Source organism: Cyprinus carpio, chromosome B4 (assembly GCF_018340385.1).
Source record: "Cyprinus carpio isolate SPL01 chromosome B4, ASM1834038v1, whole genome shotgun sequence".
In the NCBI taxonomy this organism is placed as follows: Eukaryota; Metazoa; Chordata; class Actinopteri; order Cypriniformes; family Cyprinidae; genus Cyprinus; species Cyprinus carpio.
The window spans coordinates 2,823,531-2,848,693 of record NC_056600.1 but is presented as its reverse complement, the minus strand read 5'-3'; the positions used below and the strand labels follow the sequence as shown (position 1 = coordinate 2,848,693).

The 25,163-nt window shown below is 35.8% G+C and overlaps 1 long non-coding RNA gene across 1 annotated transcript in view; it reads left to right on the top strand.

Annotated features, from left to right (window-relative positions):
• The first annotated feature begins 895 nt into the window (after nt 1–895).
• LOC122136968 overlaps nt 896–25,163 on the top strand; it is a 34,961-nt gene continuing 10,693 nt past the window's right edge. The window contains exons 1-3 of the long non-coding RNA XR_006154452.1: nt 896–1,046; nt 4,268–4,316; nt 7,220–7,283. This is a non-coding gene — a long non-coding RNA (uncharacterized LOC122136968). The remainder of the gene's footprint in view (nt 1,047–4,267; nt 4,317–7,219; nt 7,284–25,163) is intronic.

The following is a 25,163-nucleotide window of genomic DNA, read 5'->3' as shown; positions in this document are numbered from 1 at the left end:
TTTTTGTCACCTTTCTTATGCTTTTTTATGTTTAATTCAGCTGTTGGCATTTAGTTATTGTTATCATATTTTCTTGTACAAATTATGAGGAAATTTATCTAAATAAGATGACGTAAAATCTCAAAAGCCCCATTTCAAACAATAGTATGCAATGCTTTTGTCTAGTTATCATTTTGGAAATATTTGGATTTTTTTTTTTATACCAATTTTATTTAAAAATATATTGACTTTTTGTCTGATCAAATAATGAACAGGTGAACTAAACAGTTAACGGTTAGTTAATTAATGAATTAATTAATTTATTTGTTTTGAGAACTTTAAAGACAGAAATGAATTTTTGGGGGTTTATGATGTTCTCATGTCTTTAATTTTGAAGTTCAGTTTAATGTTTATACTTCTTTGTTTTGTTCGGTGTAGTTTGTATTGTCATTGTATTGCCACTAAATAGTGAAAGTCTATTTCAAGTCTAAGTTAATTTGTTTGTGATTGGTACGTTTGCCCTTTTGTATTTTGTTAGACTCCTTAGTTTTAGTGTATTAAGGCCTCAGGTTTTCATTTCCTCCATAAGGTAGGTTTGCTGAGTTTTAATGTCTTGTCACGTTGCTCAGTATTTTTGTATAGAAATATATCTGTGCTTGGGTTCAATCCTCAGCTGGCCCACTGTGTTTCAGATGCATCAGGCTCTCAGTAAAGGGTCATGTTTCCAGTTGGTGTGTCTTTCCTCTCTCTGATACCACACTGAGTCCATCAACTATTGTTTCCTGTTTGTCTTTGCTTTTTCACTCCATCTTTTTCCTTGTACTTTTCACAGACTGCTGTTTCTATGGAAACAAAGAGTGAGAGGCCGGCCTGGGTTTGATGGAGCGCTATCAGACAGCGAGGAGGAGGTCGGATCGTGTGTGTGTGTGTGTGTGTGTGTGTGTGTGTGTGTGGCCCAGAGGGATCCTGAGCTCTGTGCTCTACAGAAGCGGTGAAGCTCCAGAAGAAGCTGTGCTGCGTTGAGTCGGTTTCTTCTTCAGTGCCTCTCTTCGCTCACAACCTCCACGGTGGGTTTCCGTTTTAATCGGGGGTCACAGAATCTGAGAATCTTCTGGAAAACAGCTGAACCCATAGTAAATATCTGAAATGTTTCTACTAGACAGCTTTCAGAGTAAGCAGAGATGTTTCTCCTGAGGAAAATAGCTCTAGAAATCTCATGTCTCATTGATAGTATGAAAGGAGGTCTCAAATTGTGCTCAGATTGTCTCATTAATTATCAAATTATCTGCATTGTGCTGTCAACATTTTTTCCTTGTAAACTCTTTGCGTGGATCTCTTAAAGAAATTAAATTAATCATTTTTTGGACTTATGTGAATTTTAATATAAAATAAATATTTATTTTATTTAACATATTTCATAAAAATTAAGTGGTGTATGTATGTGTATATATATATATATATATATATATTTAATTATATATATAAATGCAACAAAGTAAAATATACAAAATATATAAATGCAAAATTTTTATATGAATTTATTTGTTTTTTGTTATTGTTTTTATTTTTAATTTATTATTTATTATTATTTTTTAATTTATTATTTATATTTGGAGGAAAGTATGCTTAGTTGTCATGAAAATGTAACAATACAAAATAATAATAATAGAACTAATGGTCCTAAAAATGGGCATTTTTGAACTGATATTATTATTTTAGAAAATTTTTTATCTAAAATAAAAAAAAATCTTTTATAGTATGTTTAAACAAATTCAATTTTTTTCAAGGTATGTCATTTTTTGGGATTACAGCAGTGAGAATTTTGGATGAAAATGTGCTTAATTGTTATGAAAATGTCACAATGCAAAAAAGCAAAAACAAAAAAAACAATCAATGGTCTTAACAATTGGCTTAATTTAATTTGTGTCAAATATAATATTTTAATTTCTAGTATAGTGATTTCGAAGTGAAATATGAGGCGTTCCTGCCAGTTTTCATGAGATTCGTTCTTTGTCAGCACTAATCATCCCATTTGTGTCAAAGAGCATAAAGACTACCAGGAAAAACATCTGATGTGAAGTTAAATGATAAACGAGAACTCAATTATGTCTCGTGAGCTATAAAAAAGCAACTTCTGAGTAATAAAGTGTCCTTTTGTTAGATAATGGAGGAGCCTAAAGCCACTGAGTGCAGTGATCAGGAACAGTCCATGAGACCAATTGTATTAAAAGACAATAATTACGTTACAGAAACACCCATTTATCATCCACTTCCTCCTCAGTGCTAATAGACTGGGGGTATCTATTGAGCCCGAGGCACGTGTGCCACATGTTTGCTGTGTTTAAATCACATTCAGCCCACAGCTGCTGCGCGGGGATCAGCTGGACCATAAACTCATAAACGTTTTCAAGAGCCTCCTCAAACTTTCATCTTCACACACTCTTTCGCTTTTATATATACTGTATATGGTCTCAAAAATATATTAACATTCATTGATTTCATTAAAACATTTGCTCTCTGTATATTTACAATGTACAGTATAACCTGAACAAACAGACTTGAGTGTGTGATATGACCAAACTCTTATATCACAATATAAGTAATTATATTTTACGATAACAATATATATCACAATATTGTTATTTTTGCTTTAAATAAGGTCTTTATGATATCAACATTTTTGAAACCATAGAAATTTCATAGTTCTTGTCACCAGTGTTAATATCACAAAAAACTAATATTAGCCTAAATAAATAAAAAAACTCAAGCTCACTAAAAACAAAACAGTCGGCGATTAAATAAGGATAAGAAAGTAATTACAAGCAATAGGACAAAAAAACTAAAATAAATAAAAAATGCTACATTGTATAAGGTAATCAAATGTAAAAAATAAAATAAAAAAATAAAGGCACTGAATATTCTTCACTATGTAAATTAAATATATATTTCTTCTAATTAAAGTTACAAAAGTGATTTAGTCAAGAGCAGTGAAAAATTTTCTCTCTTTTGTTGTTTGATTAACATGAATGGCAGACAGCAGGAATATTAGGCTGCTGTCACTTTAAGAGCTGCCCGGATCTAATATACTATTACATGTGCATTTTCTTTCTCAGCTGATTGCTTTCACTTTTTGTCTCTTAAATGGGTCATGAACTGAGAAATTCCCTTGATTTTTTGACATATTAGAGGTTATTGTACTATAAAAACATCCTGAAAGTTTCAGAACTCAAAACTTTGTCGTTAGTTTAAAAACAGCTTTACATTGAAGGCAGTCTGCCAAAACGACAGCTTGTGGAAGGTTCTACTCTATGATGTAATAGTGTGGATAAGCACCGCCTCCGCAGAAGATCATCAACGCCTGCTTCTACATCGCTGCCTCTTTAGCCCCGCCCACAGATTCTCGCATGTAGTGTTTACGAGAGGCGAATGCACAGGTCTATACAGAAATCAAACGATAAAGATGCTCTGAAGACAACAAGACGCTATTCAGTGCCAACCTGTGGAAAAACAGCCTTTGCATTGGCTTCCTTCTGATCCCAACGTTGGGAAAGAGTGAATGAACTTCATTTTACCGTTTACAAACAATGCACGATTCGACAGGATTTTCAAAAAGATTGAAACTAAAAAGTTGTGGATCTGACAGGAATGTCGCAACACAAGTGTGAGTAACTGTTTTCATTGCGTGATCACTATTGCTTTGTCTCTTCTTACAGATCGTTTGATATGTACTGAGTGTTTATACGTTTTTGTCCCTAAATCACAGCAGTGTCCCTCTATGAGGAACATACACAATCATAGCAGTGGGCGTTTACTTCCTAGTCTACAATCTGCCACAAACAGAGCGTTCTGATGAGGGGGGTTAAAAACAGGACAGAAAATAGCTTATTACTTGTGAATTATGATGTTTGATTGATGTAAAAAGTTTGATAACATTATAAGAACAGTACAAAATAAAAAAATAAAAAAAAAAAAACAAGGGCAGTTCATGACCTCTTTAAATACATTTTTTTGCAAGCCTTGTAGATTTATGAAAACCTTGAGTGATGAAAACCTGTCATTGCTCTGTTGGTTTATCAAACAAACACTCAGACAACTCACTTTATTAGTCAATGAAAGTAATTTGTCACACATTTTCTGGAAGCGAAGAGACAATCAGAGCACGTAATGAGTAAACAGAGACAGTGCAGCATTACTAAAACTGTCCTGAAACTTCAACAAATTAAAGTTCTTGCATGTCTGTTTTACATTTGCGATTTATTTTGAGTGATAAATGAGTGTTTTTTTGCAGCTGGGACTCAGTCAGGGAGCGGGGGAGCGAGATGAAGACAGACCGAGAGGTAATTATCACTCCTGCGTGTGTGTTTTCTCCACAGGTGAGATTGAGGAGGCGCAGCGGGAGTCTGTCCTCCTGAGGTGCATCTTTCACTGCGCAGAGAGTGTAGGACACTTTACAGACTGTTGGCACATATTCGCTTCCTGTTTCTGATTCACAGCCAGGAAAACCTTCTCAAACCTCTGACTGGTTTATTAAACTAGGTGTGTACTTTCTACCAGTGCAAAACTGGCTGCCATGATGCTAGCGTATTGTGTGGGTGGTTGCTATGCAGATGCTGGGATAGCGTGTTCTAGGTTGTTGCTAGGGTGTTCAAGTGGCTGCTCTATGTTGTTTTGGGGGATTTTAGGTTTTTTCTAAAGTGTTTTAGATTGTTGCTAGGGTGTTTAGGTGGTTGCTAGGGTGTTCTATATTGTGCTTGGGTCTTTAGGTGGTTGCTAGTGTGTGCGTAGTTGTTCTTGCATGTTTTAGATTGTTGCTAGGGTGTTTAGATGGTTGCTAGGATGTTCGGGGTTGTGCTTGGGTCTTTAGGTGGTTGCTAGTGTGGGCTTAGTTGTTCTTGCGTGTTTGCTAGGATGTTCGGTGTTGTTCTTGCGTGTTTTAGGTTGTTGGTAGCATGTTCTATGTTGTGCTTGGGTCTTTAGGTGGTTGCTAGTGTGTTTTTTGTTGTTTGTTGCTAGGGTGTTTAGATGGTTGCTAGGATGTTCTGTGTTGTTCTTGGGTGTTTTAGATTGTTGCTAGTGGTTGCTAGGATGTTCTATGGAGTTGTTTGAGCATTCTGAGTGGTTGCTAGGGGTTCTCTCTTTGGTGTTTTGTGTGGATGATTGAGGTTGTTACTAGGGTATTTAGGTAGTTGCTAGGATGTTCTAGGTTATTGCTAGAGTGTTTAGGTAGTTGCTAGGCTTTTCTAAGATTGGTATTTTGTTTGTTTAGTTGCTAGGCTTTTCTAAGTTTGCTAGGGAGTTTTATGGTTGCTAGGATGCTCTTGTTTGAGGGCTTCTGCTTTATTTTTGGGTGTTTTGTGTGGTTGATTGAGTGTTTTACAGTAGTTTGTTACTAGGGTGTTTAAGTGGTTGCTATGATGATCTAGATAGTTGCTAGGGCATTATATGTTATTTCTAGGATGTTAAGATAGTTGCTAGGGTGTTTTAAATTGTTCTTGGGTGTTTAGGTGGTTGCTAGTGTGTTTTAGATTGTTGCTATGGTGTTTAGGTGGTTTGCTATGTTCTGAGTGGTTGCTAGGGGTTCTACTTTGTTCTTGGGTGTTTTATGTTGTTGATTGAGTGTTGTAGTTAGTTACAAGCCAAATTACATTCCAGTCTTCTCATCACGGCCAGATTTGTCTGCGCAGTGCACCGTAAAGCGGCGTGCCATGACAGTGCCCCAATACCCGTTTAAGTGGTTGCTAGGATGATCTAGATTGTTACTAAGGTGTTTTGGTGGTTGCTAAGCTGTTCTTATTTGTTCTTGGGTGTTTTGGGTGATTATTAGATTGATTTCAATTGTTGCTAGGGTGTTTAGGTGGTTATTATGGTGTTGTGTGTTGTGTTTTTTTTTAGTATGCTGCTATGGTGTTTATAGGTGGTTACCAGAGTGTTTAGGTTGTTGGGTGGTTGCTAGGATGTGTGTAGGTGGTTCTTAGTGTGTATAGGTTGTTGTTAGGGTGTGTTTAGGTTATTACTAGGGTGTTTAGGTGGTTGCTAGGGTATTCTATTTTGTTCTTGGGTGTTTTAGGCTTATGCTGGAGTGTTTAGGTTGTTGCTTGGTTGTGTGTAGGTGGTTTCCAGGGTGTTTAAGTGGTTACTAGGGTGTTTAGTTGATTGCTACAGTGTTTTGCTGGGGTGTACTATGTTGTTCTTGGGTGTTTAGGTGGTTGCAAGAGTTTTAGGTTTTTGCCAGCTTGTTCTATGTGGTTGCTACAGTGTTTTAAGTAATCGCTAAGGTGTTAAGGTTGTTCATTTAGTGTTTACGTGGTTGCTATTGTGCTTTAGATTGTTACTAAAGGGGCCAACAAGGTTTTTGGGTTTTGTTCTGTTTGGTTTTGGGGTGGTTGCTAGAGTGTTTTAGATTGTTTGTGGTGTTTAGGTCATTTCTATGGTGTGTGTGTATGTGGTTGCTATGGTGAGTAGGTTGTTGCTGAAGTGTATTTAGGTTGCTGCTAGGGTGTTTAGGTGGTTGTTAAGGTGTTTGGGTGGTTGCTAGGTTGTGTAGGTTGCTGCTAGTGTGTTTATGTTATTGCTGGGGTGTTTATGTGGATGTTAGGGTGTTTGGGTTGTTGCTATGTGGTTTAGGTGGTTGTTAGGTTGTTGGTAGGGTGTGTAAGTGGTTGCTAGGGTGTGTTTAGGTTGCTGCTAGCGTGTTTATGTTGTTTCCAGGGTGTTTGGGTGGTTGCTAGGTGTTCTTGGCAGTCAGAAGTCAGTAGTTTGCTATGCTGTGGTCTGTAGATGAGGCCGAGCAGAGAGAAGCGTGTTGATCTCTAGGGATGTTCTGCTGAAGTGAGCTGGAAGACACTGGTTGTGTCTTAATGCAGGAGGGCCAGTGAATCACTCAGTTAATGTCTGCTCTTCCCCAGGACCCAGAGGAGAAACGCATGTCCATATAACTCTCCCTGTGCTCTCCTGCCTCCGTATGATGCATTTTTAACAGTGTTTGCAGTGCAGATGTTTTATCCATGGCTGCCAGCACACAGGGTTTCATTCCAGTGATGTAATTGTGTTGATTAACCATCAGTTTTGCCAGTTCTCATTTCATCTGAGTATCATTTGAGTAGACAGCATGCAGTGTATACTGCACAGTAAGCAGCACACTAGTATCACATTCCCAGCACATCTGATGAGGATGTTTACGTCACTGAATCTGTGTGTGTCTGCATTAATAATGTTGATGTTCTCCATGTGTCTCCTGCAGTATCATCATCCATCAGGCTGAGCGATGAAGCTGTATTGAACGTGACATACATCACCGCCTGCAGGTATTCATGCATACAGAAACCGTAAACATACTGCATAGTAAACAGTGGACATTTTATTTTATTTTTTTGAAAAAGAATATAGATTTTATTGAAAATTTTATGAGGTAAATAGAGTTATCTGATTGTGAGTTATTATGTATATTTGGCTATTTTAATTCTAATTTAATTCATTTTTATTTTAGGGGGAAATAATATAAAACAGTATAATTTTATTTTATTGACAAATTTATGTAGCCAACGTTTGGAGCAAGTTATTATATTTTCATGAAATAACTATCTGAATGTGAGATATAGATATTTGGCTATTTTATTTATTTTTTTATATAATTTAATTTAATGTTATTAGGTTTGAAGCAAGTTATTATATTTTGATGAAAGACACATCTGATTGTGAGTAATTATAAATATATGACTATTTTTATTCTAATTTATATAATTTTTATTTTAGTTATTTTTTTATTTTTTAGGATATAATATAAAACAATGTAATTTTAAAATTCCATGTAGCCAACTTTTGGAATAAGTTATATTTTGATTAAATAATTATCTGAATGTGAGATATTATAGATATTTGGCTAATTTTTATTTTATTTTATTTTATTTTAAAAATAATTTTTTTAAATATTATAATATTATTATTTTATTATTTTTTTCACTATTTAATTTCATTTAAAATTAATGCAAGAATAATATTCAGTTGTGAAAATTTCATCACGCACTCCATTCTTGTCATCTTTGATTCGTTTTTTGTGGCCAGCGTTTAACTCGGTTAAGGAGGCGTGTGACCTTTCCCGCTCAACATGACTGCCATTTTTATGCTGTGCATTTTAAGGATGCTGAGAAAATGAAATATCCTCTAGTGATCCGACACCTGTCAAAATCTTTCGGGTGAGGAATTCCATCTGCTGCCTGATATTACTTATATGCAATTCTTTAATCTGCATTCATAGGTGATGAATGACGTGGAGTAATTTATAACCCCTTGTTTCGGCGATGCGTAATGACTAGAGATTAGACGAGCAGTGAGAGAATGTAAACGTGCTGATTTAATATTCATGAGCTCAGAAGTGGATCTGTTAAATGCACTTGCAGATAGTAGTATCTCTGAAATCTCATTTCCATCTCGACATGCTGAACAAAAAATGTGTTTTTGTTTCGATTCTTAACGCTGCTGCCAATTAGTTCTTGTTAACTAGTGGCTAATGAACCTTTGTTCTTCTTCTCCAGTCACTTTATCTTCACTGCTGAATAATTGCGGTTTGCAAATTGGCTGTTTGTATTGTCTCCATATGCAACAATTAATTGTTTGTGTGCTGTCTGGAGACGAGGCGAGACGAGACGGCCTGTGTGTTTCTGTGTGTGGTTTGTTGTGTGAGCTGCAGGGTGTAGATTTTATTGGAAAAAGCCAGAGCCATTCAACAGATCTTCAAGGTCAGGACTGCAGGATATTATTGTTCAGAAACACAATTCTGTTTCTTTTGTAGATTTTATTCTCTGGCCAGAGAAACGTTTTATTGCTCTGAGTTTGCTCTTTCATAGCTCAAAGACATAATGTCAGTATTATTTATGTATCATTTATGTATCATATATATATATATATTTATTAAATGGAATGGAATGATGAAAGTCATCAGACTGAGTTATAAAATATATAAAATATTTGTTTTTTTAAATAAATATTTCAATTTCATTTCATTTTTATTTATTCCAATTCAATTGTAATTAATTTTTTATTTCACTTTTGTAAATTATTTGTAATTATAATAATAGTTATTTGGCTATTTTTATTTAAATTTAGTTTAATTTTTATTTTATTTTCTGAAACAGTATAAAACAATTATTTTTTATTGTAGTTAAGCAAATTATGCAACAACTTTTGGAGCAAGTAATTATACAAAACATTATATTTGTATTAAATTTTACTCATCCTAGCTGATGTCAGCTAAGTTTTGGAGCAAGTTATTATATTTTTATAGTTTTCTGAATTAGTTATTATAGATATTTGTTTATTTTCATTTAAGTTTTATTTTATTTTATTTTGTAAATGTGAGTTAGATATTTGGAAAAAAAAATAGAAATGTAATTGTTTTTTTTAAATTTAATTCCTATTTAATTAAAGAAAGTAATTATTTACAAAAAATTTCAGAATTTTCAATTTTATTATATTTTTGAAAATTATATATATTTGTATTATTTTAAAATTTTTCTTAAAATAATATAAAACAATAAAACATTTATTTTAGTTAAAAAATCTATGCAACAAGTTTTGGAGCAACTTATAATATTTTGATTAAAGAGTTATCTGAATGTTAGTTGTTATAGTTACCTGGCCATTTTATTCCTATTTCATTTAAACTTAAATGTAATTTATTTAATGTAATTTTTTTTTTTTTGAAAATAATGTAAAACAAAGTAATTTTAAGATATTATATTTTAATGAAAGATTATGAAGACCAATAGTTTTTACTTTGAAATAACATGCACTAATGAATTCAATAAGACCCAGAAGATAAAGTAGTAAGAATGTAAATAGACACTATTTTGATTTCACATTGACTTTGTCTGGATTTCCTCTCATTGAGAGTGAGATGTGTGATTCACTCAGACAGAAGCGCTCTTGTGCTGCAGTATCTGCTGGACATCTGACTCTCTTCTGGACGCTGGCCGTGTCCTCTTCTCTTACTCTGAGGTCACAGGGACACCTTTATCACTCCGCATTTTCTTTTATTCTCTCACAAAAGCCAGACGAAGCGTATATCAGCCATCCTGTCCAAGATCATTGATTGTTCAGCCCTCAGTACAGTGAATCATTCTTTAGAATAGCAAATATCAAAGCAAGTGGATTTTATTTTATATAAGTATAGCTTAAATATACGTAAATGCACTGTTTAACATTGCAACTTGCTCAAATGTTCTTGTTTTCCATTGCAAATATAAGAAAAGCAAATGGTTTTTGTCATTTTCCCTTTGAATTAAGTTTATTTTTCTGACCCGGTTTTTTTGTTTTATTTTATGTTATTTATTCATTTTTTGGTTCTGCAAAAGTTAAGGGAACATTCCATTTTATCATTTTTAAATGTTCTTTAAACATTTTGAAACGAGTAATATTTGAAAACACGTTCCACTAAAACATTTTTTTTTAAATAAAATGTTCCATAAATTATGTATAATTAATGTTTATGTTACGAAAACTCTGTTTATAAAAGTTCTCTGAACATTCAAAACATCCTTTTTTTGCTTCTGCAAACGTTAAGGAAACATTCCATTTTAGAATTTTTAAATGTTTCATTCTGCAACCAGTAGTAACATTTAAAATTGGTACGTTTCAAAAGAAAACATTCCATGAATGGTGTATAAATAATGTTTTGGTGCTAACATTGTTAAAGATTAAACTCCCCAGCTAACAAAAATATGTTCAAAGAACGTTTTGCTTTCTTGGTTATACAAACGTTAAAAGAACATGCAAAAATGTTATTTTTTGAATTTTGATGTTTTGAAAGGGGTAAAAACATTTAAACAACATTAGATGAATGTCCACCTAAATGTTTCAAAATAAAACATTACTGGAAGAATGTTTGTTGTAACATTGAGAGAACCTTTTCAGACCGTTCAGATATTTGAACTGGAAAACAAAACAAAATAATGAGTAAGAAAATCTTTTTTTTTTTTTTTGTCCCCTAATATTCTTTCCTGTGACGTCCACGTGTATGGAAGCACGTGTTCACAATAGAGCCTTGTTCTCCAGGCCTCGGGGTAAAAGAGTTTATCACAGCGTCTCAGAGGAACACGGCTAGTAAACTCTGCGTTGTATACACGAGTCCTGCAATGCTTACAGAGGGATTATCTGCAGGCTGACTGCACCTGGCCTGCGCTCGGAGGTTTTTGGGATGGATTGGGGTCAGATGGTGGAGAAACAGGCTGTTTAATGTGAAACACTAAGCACACAGAGTTAAAGGACAGCCATTATCAGCAGGACTTCACGGGTCGGGCTGGACCTCATGGCCTCTGTCCATTATCTAACGCAGCGACACGCAGAACCAGGCCAGTGGATAAATCAAACGAAAGAGAAATTCAGAGGAGAAACTGTGTTCAGCAGAGAAAACTGCTCTACTGCATTCTGAGCGCTGTTTCTTTATCTAACATGTAAATATGTAATATTATTATATCTAACCATTATATTTAATATACAGTAGCCTATATAAGAGTGGAGTCTATATCAAATATTAACAGTATTTAAGTTTTTTAAATATTTGTAATATTTAATTTCAAGTTAACCTTTATTTCAAGTAATAGTTTTGTTCATTATAGTTTTAGTTTTTGTTGTTTTTATCATTTTATTATATATACATATGTTTTAATTGTCTATATAGTATTTTTTATTTATTTAATACTTTTAGTTAATTTAGTACTTTAACATGAATTAAATAAAAAATAAAAATGTTGCCTTGGCAAGTAACTATAATAAAGATAAATTTTATTTTATTTCAGTTAACATTTATTTTAATCGAAGGTTAGATACAGTTAGTTGACTAAAATAACCCTGATTTTAAATGATTTTATATTTATATTTTCTGTTTTCACTTTAATTTTAGTTAAAGTTTTAGTAATTTTATTGTGTTTTTGTCATTTTTATTAGTTTTTTATATGTCTATATTACTATTTATTCATTTTATTTATTAGTTTGAGTTTATTCAGTTTTAGTTATTTTAGTACTTCAACTTAAATTAAACGAAAATGAAAAATTATTTCCACTGCAATATATTGACAATATCATATCAATCAATATTACAGTAGAATTGTTGTAATCTGGTATAAGCCACTGCTGTCATCAATAACAGACATTAAACAGACACAAAAGACACATTAAACAATTTTAAGAAGACCCCATATTAATTTTGTAGTATCATCTGCAGTGGGACATAAAAAATTATTTGTTAATCCCAATACGACCACTTCACATCTACAGGGCTTTTGCTCAAATGTCATTTTGTTTTGTTTTTGCTCTCTTTCTTTCTTGGAATTGCCATGACTTGAATAGAAATGATAGTTTAAATGTGCACAAAATTGAAAACACAAAGATCTTTCACTCTTTTTTGAGTGAACAGTACAATAAGAAGCATAAATTTAGCCTGTTGCTATTTTAGCTGCTTGTGTGTATGTGAGCATGAAGAGTATAAAGAGCATAAAGAGTCTTTTGTACGGATCGAGTCACAGGCGTGTTTTGGCCCGCGGTGGATTTCTCCTCCTTCATTAAAGCAGAACACATGTCTGCATGGATGACAGAAAGCATTAGAGCGATGTGAAGAGCCTTACAGTCAGAGCTGCTCGCGTGCATCTGTTTGAAAGCTCTTCACTGTTTCCTCACCAGCTGATTTGTGTTGTGATCGTGAGACTCCTGCTGCTTCAACATGTACCACACATGACAGAATGTGAGAAAATATTATGTTGTTAATGTTGTTCTGGTAGAATGTGATATTTTATGTGCAAGAATAGGAAAGAAATATTTCTTTAAAATATGATCTTATAAAATAGAATTCATTTAATTCAATTAATTGTTTAAATTAATATTAAATTAAATATTAATATTGACTATTACATATATACACCCTTGCAAATAAAATGGTTTAATTTTCAGAATTTAATAGTAATATATTTTATTATTTGTATTTATTTTAATACTTTAATTTAAAAAAAGTATAAAATTAAAATTTTAGATTTACAATTTACATTATTTATATATTTAACATATATATATATATATATATATATATATATATATACACATTTATTTTAATATTTGAATTAAAAGTTAAATTAATATTTTAAATATTTACACTATTTAACAATATATTTAACAATATTTTTCATTTAAATACAAATATAGAAAACATAATATAAAACTTTAATTAATATTAAATTAAATATTAATAATGATTATTGCATATACACCCTAGCAACTAAAACTGTTTAATTTTCATAATTTAATTGTAATTTATTTTATTATTTGTATTTATTTTAATACTTACATTTAAAAAAAATCGAATTAAAATTTTACATTTTCAATTTACATGATTTATAGATTTAACATATATAACATTATTTTATTTATTTTAATATTTGAATTAAAAGTTAAATTAATATTTTAAATATTTACAGTATTTAACAATATTTTTTATTTAAATACAATTATAGAAATCATAATATAAAACTTAAATTAATATTAAATTAAATATGAATGTTGAATATTAAATATAAACACCCTTGCAACGCCATAGCAGCATGCTGGAAATCGCCTTGGCAACTTAACAGCAACATCCTGACAACCACTCGCAACACCTCCTCATTGTTGTAGTAATTCATTCTTATCATCTAGTCTTCTGTACGCACCTGTATATTTAAATTGAGAAAAGTACATGCATTTTTAATGATGAAATAATGCACAAGACAAATTCGAGGTGTCCTCTGGGTCTGGGAAGCACCGTCCTCGACGGCTTCATTTCCTGGTCTCTCTGAATACACTGCCGTTCTCATGAATAAAAGATGCAGTCGTTAAACTAAATTTAATAGTTTCAATAAAAGCTCCTCCCTGAGAGATAAGCTGTCACGTTAACTTAATATTCATATCCTAAATGTGCCTCTCAGGGGTTCCACGGCGAAATTACATTTCAATTCGTATTTGTACTTTTCATGTCTTTATGAACTGTGTCAACCTGGTTAGGAAATATAGTTGGAATTAGATGGTAATGTTATATACTGGGTTTTATTGTATTTGCGTGAACTGTGCAGTCAGGGTGACGCATGAGTGTGTGGATGCACAAAAACCACAGAGACCATAAACGTGACACTATTTCAGTTCATAATACTAAAATTCACTTTCTGTATGAAAAAATCATAATGGAAATGTTTTCAGAATGTTCAGAAAACATTCAAAAGTAACATTTACATTTCAAAATGTTTCGAAATGTAATCGAATGTTTGGAATGTTCGGAATGTTCGGAAACATTTAGTAATGTTTTAGTTGGATGTTCAGCTAACATTGCTTAAACGTTGCTGCTTGTTTCAGAACGTTTGGAAAACATTCAAAATGATTTATCCCATGTTGCAAAATGATCAAATAGAATGTTCCCTTAATGTTCAAATAACCATAAAAAATATATATTTAAAACATGTAAATAATGTTTTGAACATTAAGACATTCAAACTTCAAATTGTTGCTTCTGGCCAGAACATGAGTCTATAATCCATAATTATGCTTCCTCCAGTGAAAAAGTGGTCTTGTCTGCATCAGGAGAGAAATCTGCACGGATCAAACTCTGTTCACAAGCCAAAACAGTGAGAGGCAACAAGAGATGGAATTTTTCACTGCGTTATTATGGAGTGTGTACTCGTATTTTAGCTGGAAGCAACAGTTTGAAATTAAAAACATCTTAATGATGGATTGGTTTCTTACAAACACACAGCTTTTGGCTTCACAAGGTGTTAATTGATAGAGTGGTGTGGGTTATTGTGATGTTTTTATCAGCGGTTTGGACTCTCATTCTGATGGCACCCATTCACTGCAGAGCATCCATTGGTGAACAAGTGATAGAATGTTACATTTCTCCAAATCTGATGAAGAAACAAACTCATCTACATCTTGGATAGCCTTGGAGGGTGAGTAAACCTTCAGCAAATGTTCATTTTTTTGGGTGAACTATTCCTTTAAAAGGAAACCGTATTCCATAGTATTCCCGTTTGGAAAAGCCAAGACAGAGCAGTGTAAGCGATCATCTTTCCTGACTTTAGAAAGTTTGACATGCACCGTGACACTGGATCAGTCCGTATTGTTCTGTTCACCCTGCACCCATCCATCCATGTGTGTGTTCAAATGAAAAGCTCTTTGTTGGCAGCTGAAGTGTGTGTGTGTGTGTGTGTGTGTGTGTGTGTGTGTGTGTGTGTGTGTTTTCTAGCACAGATATGCACACAAATGCTTTAAGAAGCATCCTCTGCTTGAGCTCTCGGGCTGTAATTTGGTGGGTGTGGATGGCCCTCGACACGCGCTGGTATTTCACTGCTGTAGTGAAGATGACAGATGATCGGTTGTCATGGTAACCGTCTGAGTAACGCTGCGCTACCCCATGTGTGTTTAATTTTTTTTTTTTTTGGATGCACTAGAGAACCTCTGAACCCACCTCAGACAGTCTTTTTACAAAATAAGTGGGTGTTAGAGGAATAGTTTCTGTCCTCATGTTGTTAGTCACTCAGTATGCTTTTTCTGACAGGAAACACAGAGGAGATGCTCATCATTAATGCACTATTATATTTTTTATTAATAATTTGAATTAGTTTTTATTTTTATATTTTCCATTTTTGCCATTTTCATTGGTTTTTAGTTAAGTTTTTCTTTTTAGTTTTAGTAGTTTTTATTTATTTTTATTTCAGTTTAATTTTAGTTATTTTAGTACTTAAACTAAAAAAATTGCATTTGCAACTAACTGAAGTACCATTTTACTATTTTTTCTGTGATTTTAGTTTAGCTTTAGTTAACAATAATAACCCTGACTCAGAGCTTCATGAAGGTACCTTAAAATTAGTTCATATGACTTTTATGTTAGAATTACTCTGTATTTTATAGGATGACTTCAGAAGACTTGGATTATAGTGCACAGGCTATACAGACTAATTTTACGGTGCTTGACTGTATAAATCACCATCCACTTCTGATGCATTTCTTTGTAACGATTGCTCTAATGTGAAACTGTCAGTCAGTATTTGGCTGGTAAACCTCTAAATACTGGGTGTCAGGATTTAGCAATTGCCATGACAACAGTAACTGTGACGCACAACTGGGAGTTGCTCCACCGAGAGCCGGTCAGTACTTTAGTGTGAAGTCTGCAAATACACACACACACAGATTTTGGCTGGTTTGTACCTGGCGGCGCTGGTTACTGACTAATGTGACAAAAGGACCTTTTTCCAGGAAACTGTATCAGATGCTTGAGCCATACAGGGCCTCAGGGAAAGCCGTGTGTGTGTGTGTGTGGTCTCAGATAGTGTTACTGTCTCTAGGTGTGTCTGGGGATGAGTCTAAGTTGGGTGGTGGCAGTAATGTTGCCCTGGTTTCCTCTGACTGCCTCTGCATGAGCTCAGCAGCTAAAATAAGCAAATGATATGAACACGCTGCCAACATGTATAAAGAAAATAGTTAGCAAAATAAGCAAACTCTGGAAACCTGAACATGAAATACAATGTTCTTACAACATTCTGGTACACTGTTAATAGAACCTTTGTTGAAGTTATCTGGTTTTTAATAATGTTTCCAAAACATTAGCACAAAAAATATTTTTCCTTGAAACATTTAAGTTTTGTAAATGTTACTTGTCACGGAATGTTATGAGAACATTCAAAAGTAATGTTCCCATAATGTTTGCGCAATGATTAATTGGAATGCTCCCTTAACGTTCCATAATCAAGAACCAGCGAACGGTCTACCAGCGAACGGTCTTAGAGATGATTTCGCCGTGTTCGTGGAGTGGGTGTTGGAGAAAAATGGATCTCCGTTCACCGTCTGCCCTGCTGAGGAGGATATCTCCAGCCCCACTCCCGAACCAGAGACCAGCCAGCTGTCATCCTGCTGCACGGAGCAAGTGCCAGAGCCCGCCGCAGAGCCCGAGCCGGACAGATTACAGAGCCAATCATCGCCCCGGAGCTAGGACTCGAGAGCGCAACTGACTAGGTGTCTGAGCTGGCAACACCCTGCATTGTGGGAGTACTGGTGGAGATCAAGGGCTCTGAGGGACGCCCCGCCAACACTCCTGCTGCTGAGGGTGAGCTGACACTGGTCACTGGACCATATACAGAGGAACTTATGGACATTTTTTTAATGGATTTAATAGACTGGTTTGGGGAGGTAACTCCCAGTTCTCCTGTGTCTCCGCCGGTTCCGTCCAGCCCTGAATCTCCTGTGTCTCTGCTGGTTCCGTCCAGCCCTGATCCTCCTGTTCTCCCTCCCAGCCTCCCTCTCCTGCCTCCTCCTAGACCAGTCAGTTCCTCTGCTCCATCTCCGCTGGTTCCGTCCAGCCCTGAATCTCCTGTATCTCCGCTGGTTCCGTCCAGCCCTGATCCTCCTGTGTTCCCTCCCAGCCTCCCTCTCCCGCCTCCTCCTAGACCAGTCAGTTCCTCTGCTCCATCTCCGCTGGTGCCTGTCAGTCCTTCGGCTCACCCTCAGTCAGCGCTATCTGGGCGCTCTGGTCCGCCTCAGGACTTCCAGTCTCCAGCTCCGCCTTGGCGTGAGGATCCCCTGTCTCCGCTTCAAGCCTGCGAGTCCTGGACTCCACCTCGGACCTACGACCCATTGGCTCCACCTTGGCTCTTAGCTCCCTAGTCTCCACCATGGCCCGGCATCCCACCAGCTCCACCGGGTTCCCTCATCCCTCTGGCTCCACCTTGGTCAGTCGTCGACCATCCGCCGCCTCGGGACTCCATTCCTCTGGCTTCGCCTCGTCACTCCATCCCTCCGGCTCTGTCAGGCTCCTCCTTCCCTCCGGCTCCACCTCCATCCTCAGTCACTCCGGCTCCGCAGCAGTCTTCCGGTGCCCCGCCTCCACCTAGGTCGCCTGAGCCTTCTGCTCCGCCTTGGCCCTCCAGATCCTCTGCGTCACCCTGGCTCTGCGGCTGCTCTGCTCCATCCTGGGCTCCTCATCCATCGGTGCAGTCTTCGTCAGTTGGCCCCCCTGGTGTTATCGGCTCCTCCTCCACCATGGCTCCTCCCGCCGTCGACTCCACCGTGGGTCATCTTGGCTGGCCTCTGGATGACCATCTGGCTCCTTCTGCTCCAGGCTCCTCCCTGGCTCCTCCGTCTATGGATTTCAATCTGGTTCTGGACTCCATGCTCCCTCTCCATTGCCTGCCTCTTCATTGCCTGCCCCACACCTGCCTCCAGATCCCCCACCCTCCCTCCGCTGGACTATCTCTTTCGGTGCGAGGTCGCACCGTTCCGGGAGGGGGCGAACTGTCACAGTTATGGACTTCTGTTATCACTTAGTTTCCTTATTTAGTCATGTTCCTTTTCTTGTTTAGTTAGTTAATTAGCCTCACACCTGTTTCTGTTTCCCTCTGATTACATTCTCTATTTATAGTCTATGTTCTCCCGTATTCCTTTGTCCACTATTAATGTAATGTGAGGTTGTTTTCTACTATTTGGATTTGTGTTTGGATGTGCCCTTTTTCTCCCGTGATCATTAAAAGAACTATTGAGATATATTCTTCCTCGTGCGCTTTACTTTGCACAACCAGCGCGTGTGACAATTAAACATTTAAAAAAAAATGACATTGAACATTAAGAAATAACTTCCTTTAACTAAATAGGAATGTTAGCAGAGCATTACAAATATAGTCAAACTGCACAGATTATAATAATGCAGTAGTTCATCTAAAAAAATAAAGTATTCTCCTAAACATTTTTGTTTGTGTTTTCCAAGAGAAAGAAGTTTGTACGGGTTTGGAACAACGTGAGGAACATGAGTAAATGATTACAGAATTTTAATATTACCTTCATTAACTTTTCAAAACAAATGATACCAAAGCTACAGTACATTGAGAACCGTTGGTTGTGAATGTTCATCTGGGTAAATAAGCCACAGAAAAGTATCAGCCCACTGGGACCACAAGTGTTGCATGATGGTATGATATTCTCCCTTAATTAATTCCTTCCCTTAATTATATGCATAATATCAGAATTAATCACATATATAAGTCTTATTTTAATAGTTTTTTTGACCCACATCCAGACACACCATACTATTTTACACAATCACTAATGGTGGTTTTTGATTCAGAAGCTCTTGCAAGTGATTCAGTTGAATCAGGTTGAATGACTCTAGATGGTTCAGATGCTTTGCACCAATTCTCTCCCTCTATATCATCAATATCCAGGAAGTTGTCAACTGATTCACTATAATTAAACCTCCTTTCCCTGAGGATGCCCGTAGTTTGACTTGGCATTTCCTTTTAACTACAAAAGCAAGCTCCGCTAGAGAGTTTCTTCGCTTATAGACATAATGAATCTGTCTTTGTTATTGAGACTTCCGCTTCCGAACATAATTTGATGCTTTAGCCGCATCTCTGTAATTGTGGCTCGGAGCTGTTCCCTCCTTCGAGTCGTGAATGATAAAAGCGTTTGATGTTATTAATTCATAGCAGGGAGGGATGTGATCTTTTATCCGGCCCGTGGAGGAAAGCCAGTTCTGATGATAAAAGTTCTGTTTCTGGAGTTCTTTCTAAAGAGTCTCACGGCATGAATTATGCACTAAGACCCTTGATCAGGTTTTGCATCTGAACTCGAGTGCTGCTTAATAGCCAGTGCAAATGAAGACATACAGTATATAGATAAAGCCAAGAACGTACTGTTTATTGTACAGAATCTGTGAATTGAGTTATGGTGTAAAACTAGAGTAATTCCTCTAAAGAGTGCAACAATTTTGACAGTAAAAATCCCATTCATTTTCTTGATTTTTATTATTATTATTGTTATTATTTTTTACTGAAGAACTTCACAGATATTTAATGTACACATATACACATAATGTAGAATTTACTGTATAAAATACTTTTTAAACTGTTTTTAAATTTCTAGTAAATAATTACAAATAAATGTAAAATTAAATGTAAAATTTTGAAGTAAATAAAAACTTAAAAGTAATCCAACAATCTTTATTTACAACTTTGTAAAAATATTTTTATAGTGTGTATATGTGGCAATAAATTACTAATGTATTGTTGGTATTGTTTTTATGGTTATAATCAATTTTAAATTATTGCGGAAATTAGAAAAAGTTAATATCTAATAATGTTATGTTAATAATATTATTATTATGTAATGTTTAATATTTTGAAATTAAATTTTTACTAAATATTTACTAAAAATTTTTTTTTTTACAATTTTACTGAAGGACCTCATAGATATAGTGTATGAATGGCAATAAATTACAAATGTATTTTTGCTTATAATCAATATCAATTTTAAATCTACTGTCAAAAATATTAATAAATTTTTTTAAAAATATTAGTTGAATAACTTTGTTTATATTATGTATTATTAAATGTATTATTCATTTTTAATATAAGTTTTATAAACTTTAAATGTATAAGTTTTTTTCTACTTTTATAAACTCTGATGCATTGCTATATATTAGTAACAATTAACTTTAAAAAAAAAATATTTATTTATTTTTGAACAACTTCACAGATATGTAGTGTGCATGTGGCAGTACATTTAAAAAGTATTGTTTTTATGCTCGTTTGAATTGGGAATACTTCTGGAAGCACTTCTGCTGAGCAGAGCAGATATTAATCTTTCCAGCCGATCAGATCGTCCGTCCCTGAGAATCAGACATGTTTTGGATGCTAATCTAATCAGGACCAGTCGCTCTGCTCCATTGATCCCCATGTACTTCCTCTAGAAACAGAAAATAGAGTTTGTCAGGCAGATTGATATGACGCTTAATCTAATACAGGAAGTACAGCGATGGAAAACATTTCCTCAGTCTGCGTTATAAAGGGCTACCAGACTTTTGCGTTAAAAACGAGGATGCTACCGTGGTTGCATGGTGACTTTCCCATGCAAAACTCCCTACTGGGTGGTTGCTAGGTGTGGGTGCTATGGCTGTTCTGTGATGTGGGTTGCTATGGCTGTGGTTTTGTTAGGACTGGTTGCTAGGTGGGTGTGTTGTGAGTGGTTGCTAGGTGTTTTTTAGGGTGACTTGGACAGGGCGCTGCTATGTGATGTGGAATAAACAACTAGTTACTATGAAGTAACTGTGGTTTCAATGGAGTTCTGACTGGTTGCTAGGTGGTTGTTATGGTGTTGTGAGTGGTAGCTAGGTGATTGTTAGGGTGACTTGGACAGGGCATTGTGTTGCTATGTGATGTGGAATAAACAACTTTTTTACCATGAAGTAACTGTGGTTTCTAGGGTGTTCTGGGTGGTTGCTAGGTGGTTGTTATGGTGTTGTGAGTGGTTGCTAGGTGGTGGTTAGGGTGACTTGGACAGGGCGTTGTGTTGCTATGTGATGTGGAATAAACAACTATTTACCATGAATTAACTGTGGTTTCTAGGGTGTTCTGGGTGGTTGCTAGGTGGTTGGGTGTTCTGGGTGTTGTGTTGTTAGGCTGAGGCAGTTGTTAGGCTGTACTAGGGTGTCTTGGACAGGGCGTTGTGTTGCTATGTGATGTGGAATAAACAACTATTTACCATGAAGTAACTATGGTTTCTAGGGTGTTCTGGGTGGTTGCTAGGTGGTTGTTATGGTGTTGTGAGTGGTTGCTAGGTGGTTGTTAGGGTGACTTGGACAGGGCATTGTGTTGCTATGTGATGTGGAATAAACAACTATTTACCATGAAGTAACTGTGGTTTCTAGGGTGTTCTGGGTGGTTGCTAGGTGGTTGTTATGGTGTTGTGAGTGGTTGCTAGGTGGTGGTTAGGGTGACTTGGACAGGGTGTTGTGTTGCTATGTGATGTGGAATAAACAACTTTTTTACCATGAAGTAACTGTGGTTTCTAGGGTGTTCTGGGTGGTTGCTAGGTGGTTGTTTGGGTGACTTGGACAGGGTGTTGCTATGTGATGTGGAATAAATAACTAGTTACCATGAAGAAACTGTTGTTGCTAGGCTATACTGGGTGGTTGTCAGGTCAATGTTAGGGTGACTTGACCAGGGCGTTGCTATATGATGTGGAATAAACAACTCAATACCATGACAATACTGTGGTTGTTAGGGTGTCTAGGTGATTTTTAGGGTGTACTTGGTGGTTGCTAGAGTATTTTGGGTGGTTGCCAGTTGGTTGTTATGGTGTTTGACTGGTTGCTAGGTGGTTATTAGGGTGTACTGGGTGGTTGCTAGGATGAACTGGGTGGTTGTTAGGGTGTTTGACTGGTTGCTAGGTGGTTATTAGGGTGTACTGGGTGGTTGCTAGGATGAACTGGGTGGTTGTTAGGGTGTTTGACTGGTTGCTAGGTGGTTATTAGGGTGTACTGTCTGGTTGCTAGGTGGCCATTAGGGTGACTTGTCCAGGGCGTTGCTATGTGATATGACATAAACAGGTGCCGCTACATAAAACAGTGACATTTATCATCTGTGCGTCTCGTGAAGCTCCTCGCTGAATGCAGCTGATCAGCGTGAGTCTCTGGAGGATGTTTGACTGAAGCTTTACTACAAGAATCCCTGATTAGTATTCAGCGTCTCTCTCTCTCTCTCCACAGGGCCGTTAATGAACCTCTGCACAGATGCGGCTGCACTTAAACACCATTCAGAGACACTGCAGCCGTACCTGCTGCCATCTGGGAAAAAAGACGGTCCATAAGTTTTCCAGAGCTGTTTAATGAACTTCAGAACCGTATGTGATTACATTTCATTTTCAGTGATGTTCTGAAGAATTAGCAGGCTTTGCCAAGGCGCTCCGGTGTTCATTAGCCAATAATCCGCGGCAATCAGGTTTTTTTTTTGAAACAATATGCTGCACCTGTGGGAGTTTTGCTTGTTTCGGCCCACAGTCCTGCGATCCATGCGGTTGTCATGGAAATCTGCACTCTCTGGGGTTTCGCCGCGGCTCTTTGTTTTAGTAAATGCTCTAGCAGACGAGGGCCGCGATGAAACAGCGGTTTGGTGAGTATAAAGTGTAAACGGAGCTCATACTCTGAACACTGGACACCAGGCTCACAGTCGCTCTGCACAAACAAGTCTGTTTGATTCTCTTTATCACAGCAGTCAGACCTTGCTGGCGTTTGCTTTGCCCTCACACTTTTTACTTTTGTTGAAGTTGAAGTGGAAACACATTGAACTCTTATTGTTGCTCACATTTAGGGCTGATGTTTAGAACAAACCCCAAACACTTCTGTCCTGCAATATTTTTTTAACTGATGAAAATTACAGATATGTAGTGTGTGCATGGAAATAAAGTTAAAATGTATTGGTTTTATGGTTATAATCAGTGTTGGGGGTAATGCATTACAAGTAACGTGAGTTACGTAATCAGATTACTTTTTTCAAGTAACTAGTAAAGTAACGCATTACTTTTTAATTTACAAGAAAATATCTGAGTTACTTTTTCAAAAAGTAACGCCAGTTACTTTGTATTCCCATTTTTTGACTGACAAGCCTCCTGTTCCCATATTGGGAGAAATCGGAAGTATGGAGGCGTTGTGTGCGCTGTGTGAACATGATGTTACTGTAGTTCTAGACTAAATGTGAATGTGCATTAATTCATCCCACTCACAAAAAAAAACAAAAAAACAAAACAGATTTAGTATTCATCAAAATTAATCAAAACCGTGAAATGCAAACTCAGAATATGACGCAAACCTGCAATAATTAAATATATTAAATAACACAAATGTATCTATTCCCATTTTATTAACAGTGTCTTTGCTGCTGACCTTTAATGATCCAGTTCAACCCTACTAATAATCAAAAATGACTTTAGATAAACTAACAACTGTGCTTCATTGTTTTTTTTTATTGCTGAAGAGTGTTGAACCACCTTCTCCTGTGTTCTACTGTACAGACGTGAATTTACTTTTCCTTCAGCCTGAGGTTTATTCATTACACTTTTTGGTGTGAAAGGGCTTTTTTTACATTTGCTATAAATAGAACTTCTTATATTAAAAACAATCAAGCCCTGCTCATATTTAAAAAGTAACGTGAAAGTAACGCAAAAGTAATGTAACACATTACTTTCCATAAAAAGTAACTAAGTAACGTATTTAGTTACTTTTTTAGGGAGTAACGCAATATTGTAAGGCATTACTTTTAAAAGTAACTTTCCCCAACACTGGTTATAATCAATATCATTTGTATTTTATCTGCTGCCAAAATTATAAATAATATATGTTTTTAAATAATGCAATTTATTACACTTACATTGCTATATATATATATATATATATATATATATATATATACACACACACACACACATTATATCATATATATTTTCTGTCCTGCAACTTTTTTTATTACTAATTTGCTTCAAATCACATTTTGTAAAGTTTTTATTGAATAAATGTTTTTATTAAAAAAAAGGAAAATACATATCTAATATATATATATATTTTAAAATATTTGTTATTTTTATGCTACTCCTGCAGTATTTGTGCTGTAGACATTTTATTTCTAAGTGACCTGACTAACTAATCTGACTTGTTTTCATCTGGCAGGTGATAAAAGCAGAAAAAACATGCGTTTCAATCATGCTGAGCCGACTTTTCTCCTCATTTTTTATGCATTTTTTTTTTCAGCAAATTCATTTCAGCAAAACCCACAAACTAAACTCAAATAAGGATTCATAAGTTAGCCCCGTTTTAGTTATGCACATATTCAAATATGCACACTCATCATCAATATGAGATGCAGCGTCAGATTGTGGCTTTTATGTAATGGACTCATTTCGAGAAGGTTTGATATTCAGAGTCTGTTTACAGTCTCTCTGATGGGAGAACGGCTGAGGAAGTGGGTAAATACACTGGTTTGCCCACTGCTGTGCTGTGAAACACCATGAATTAAACATGTGAGGCATTCTGGGAGATCGGAGAGCAGTGGCTTGGGTGTGAAGACTCATTTCTGACTGACTGCAAGTTTAAGAGTGGGGCAGCGAGGTTTGGTTAAGGACACATTTTTAAGCAGAAAGAGCAATATATATATTCATTCATTTATTATATGCATTTAAGTTGTTTTTGATTATTTTTGTCATGCAGGTGGAAAATGATACCCAAAACTTATCAATGCTGGTGTGAAATTGCATGATCAGCATATCTGATGCACCGTAGCCTGCAGCTGCAAACACCATTGATGCCATTTTACAAACCCACTAAATGAATGGATGGTGCATCCCGTGAATCTCACATCATT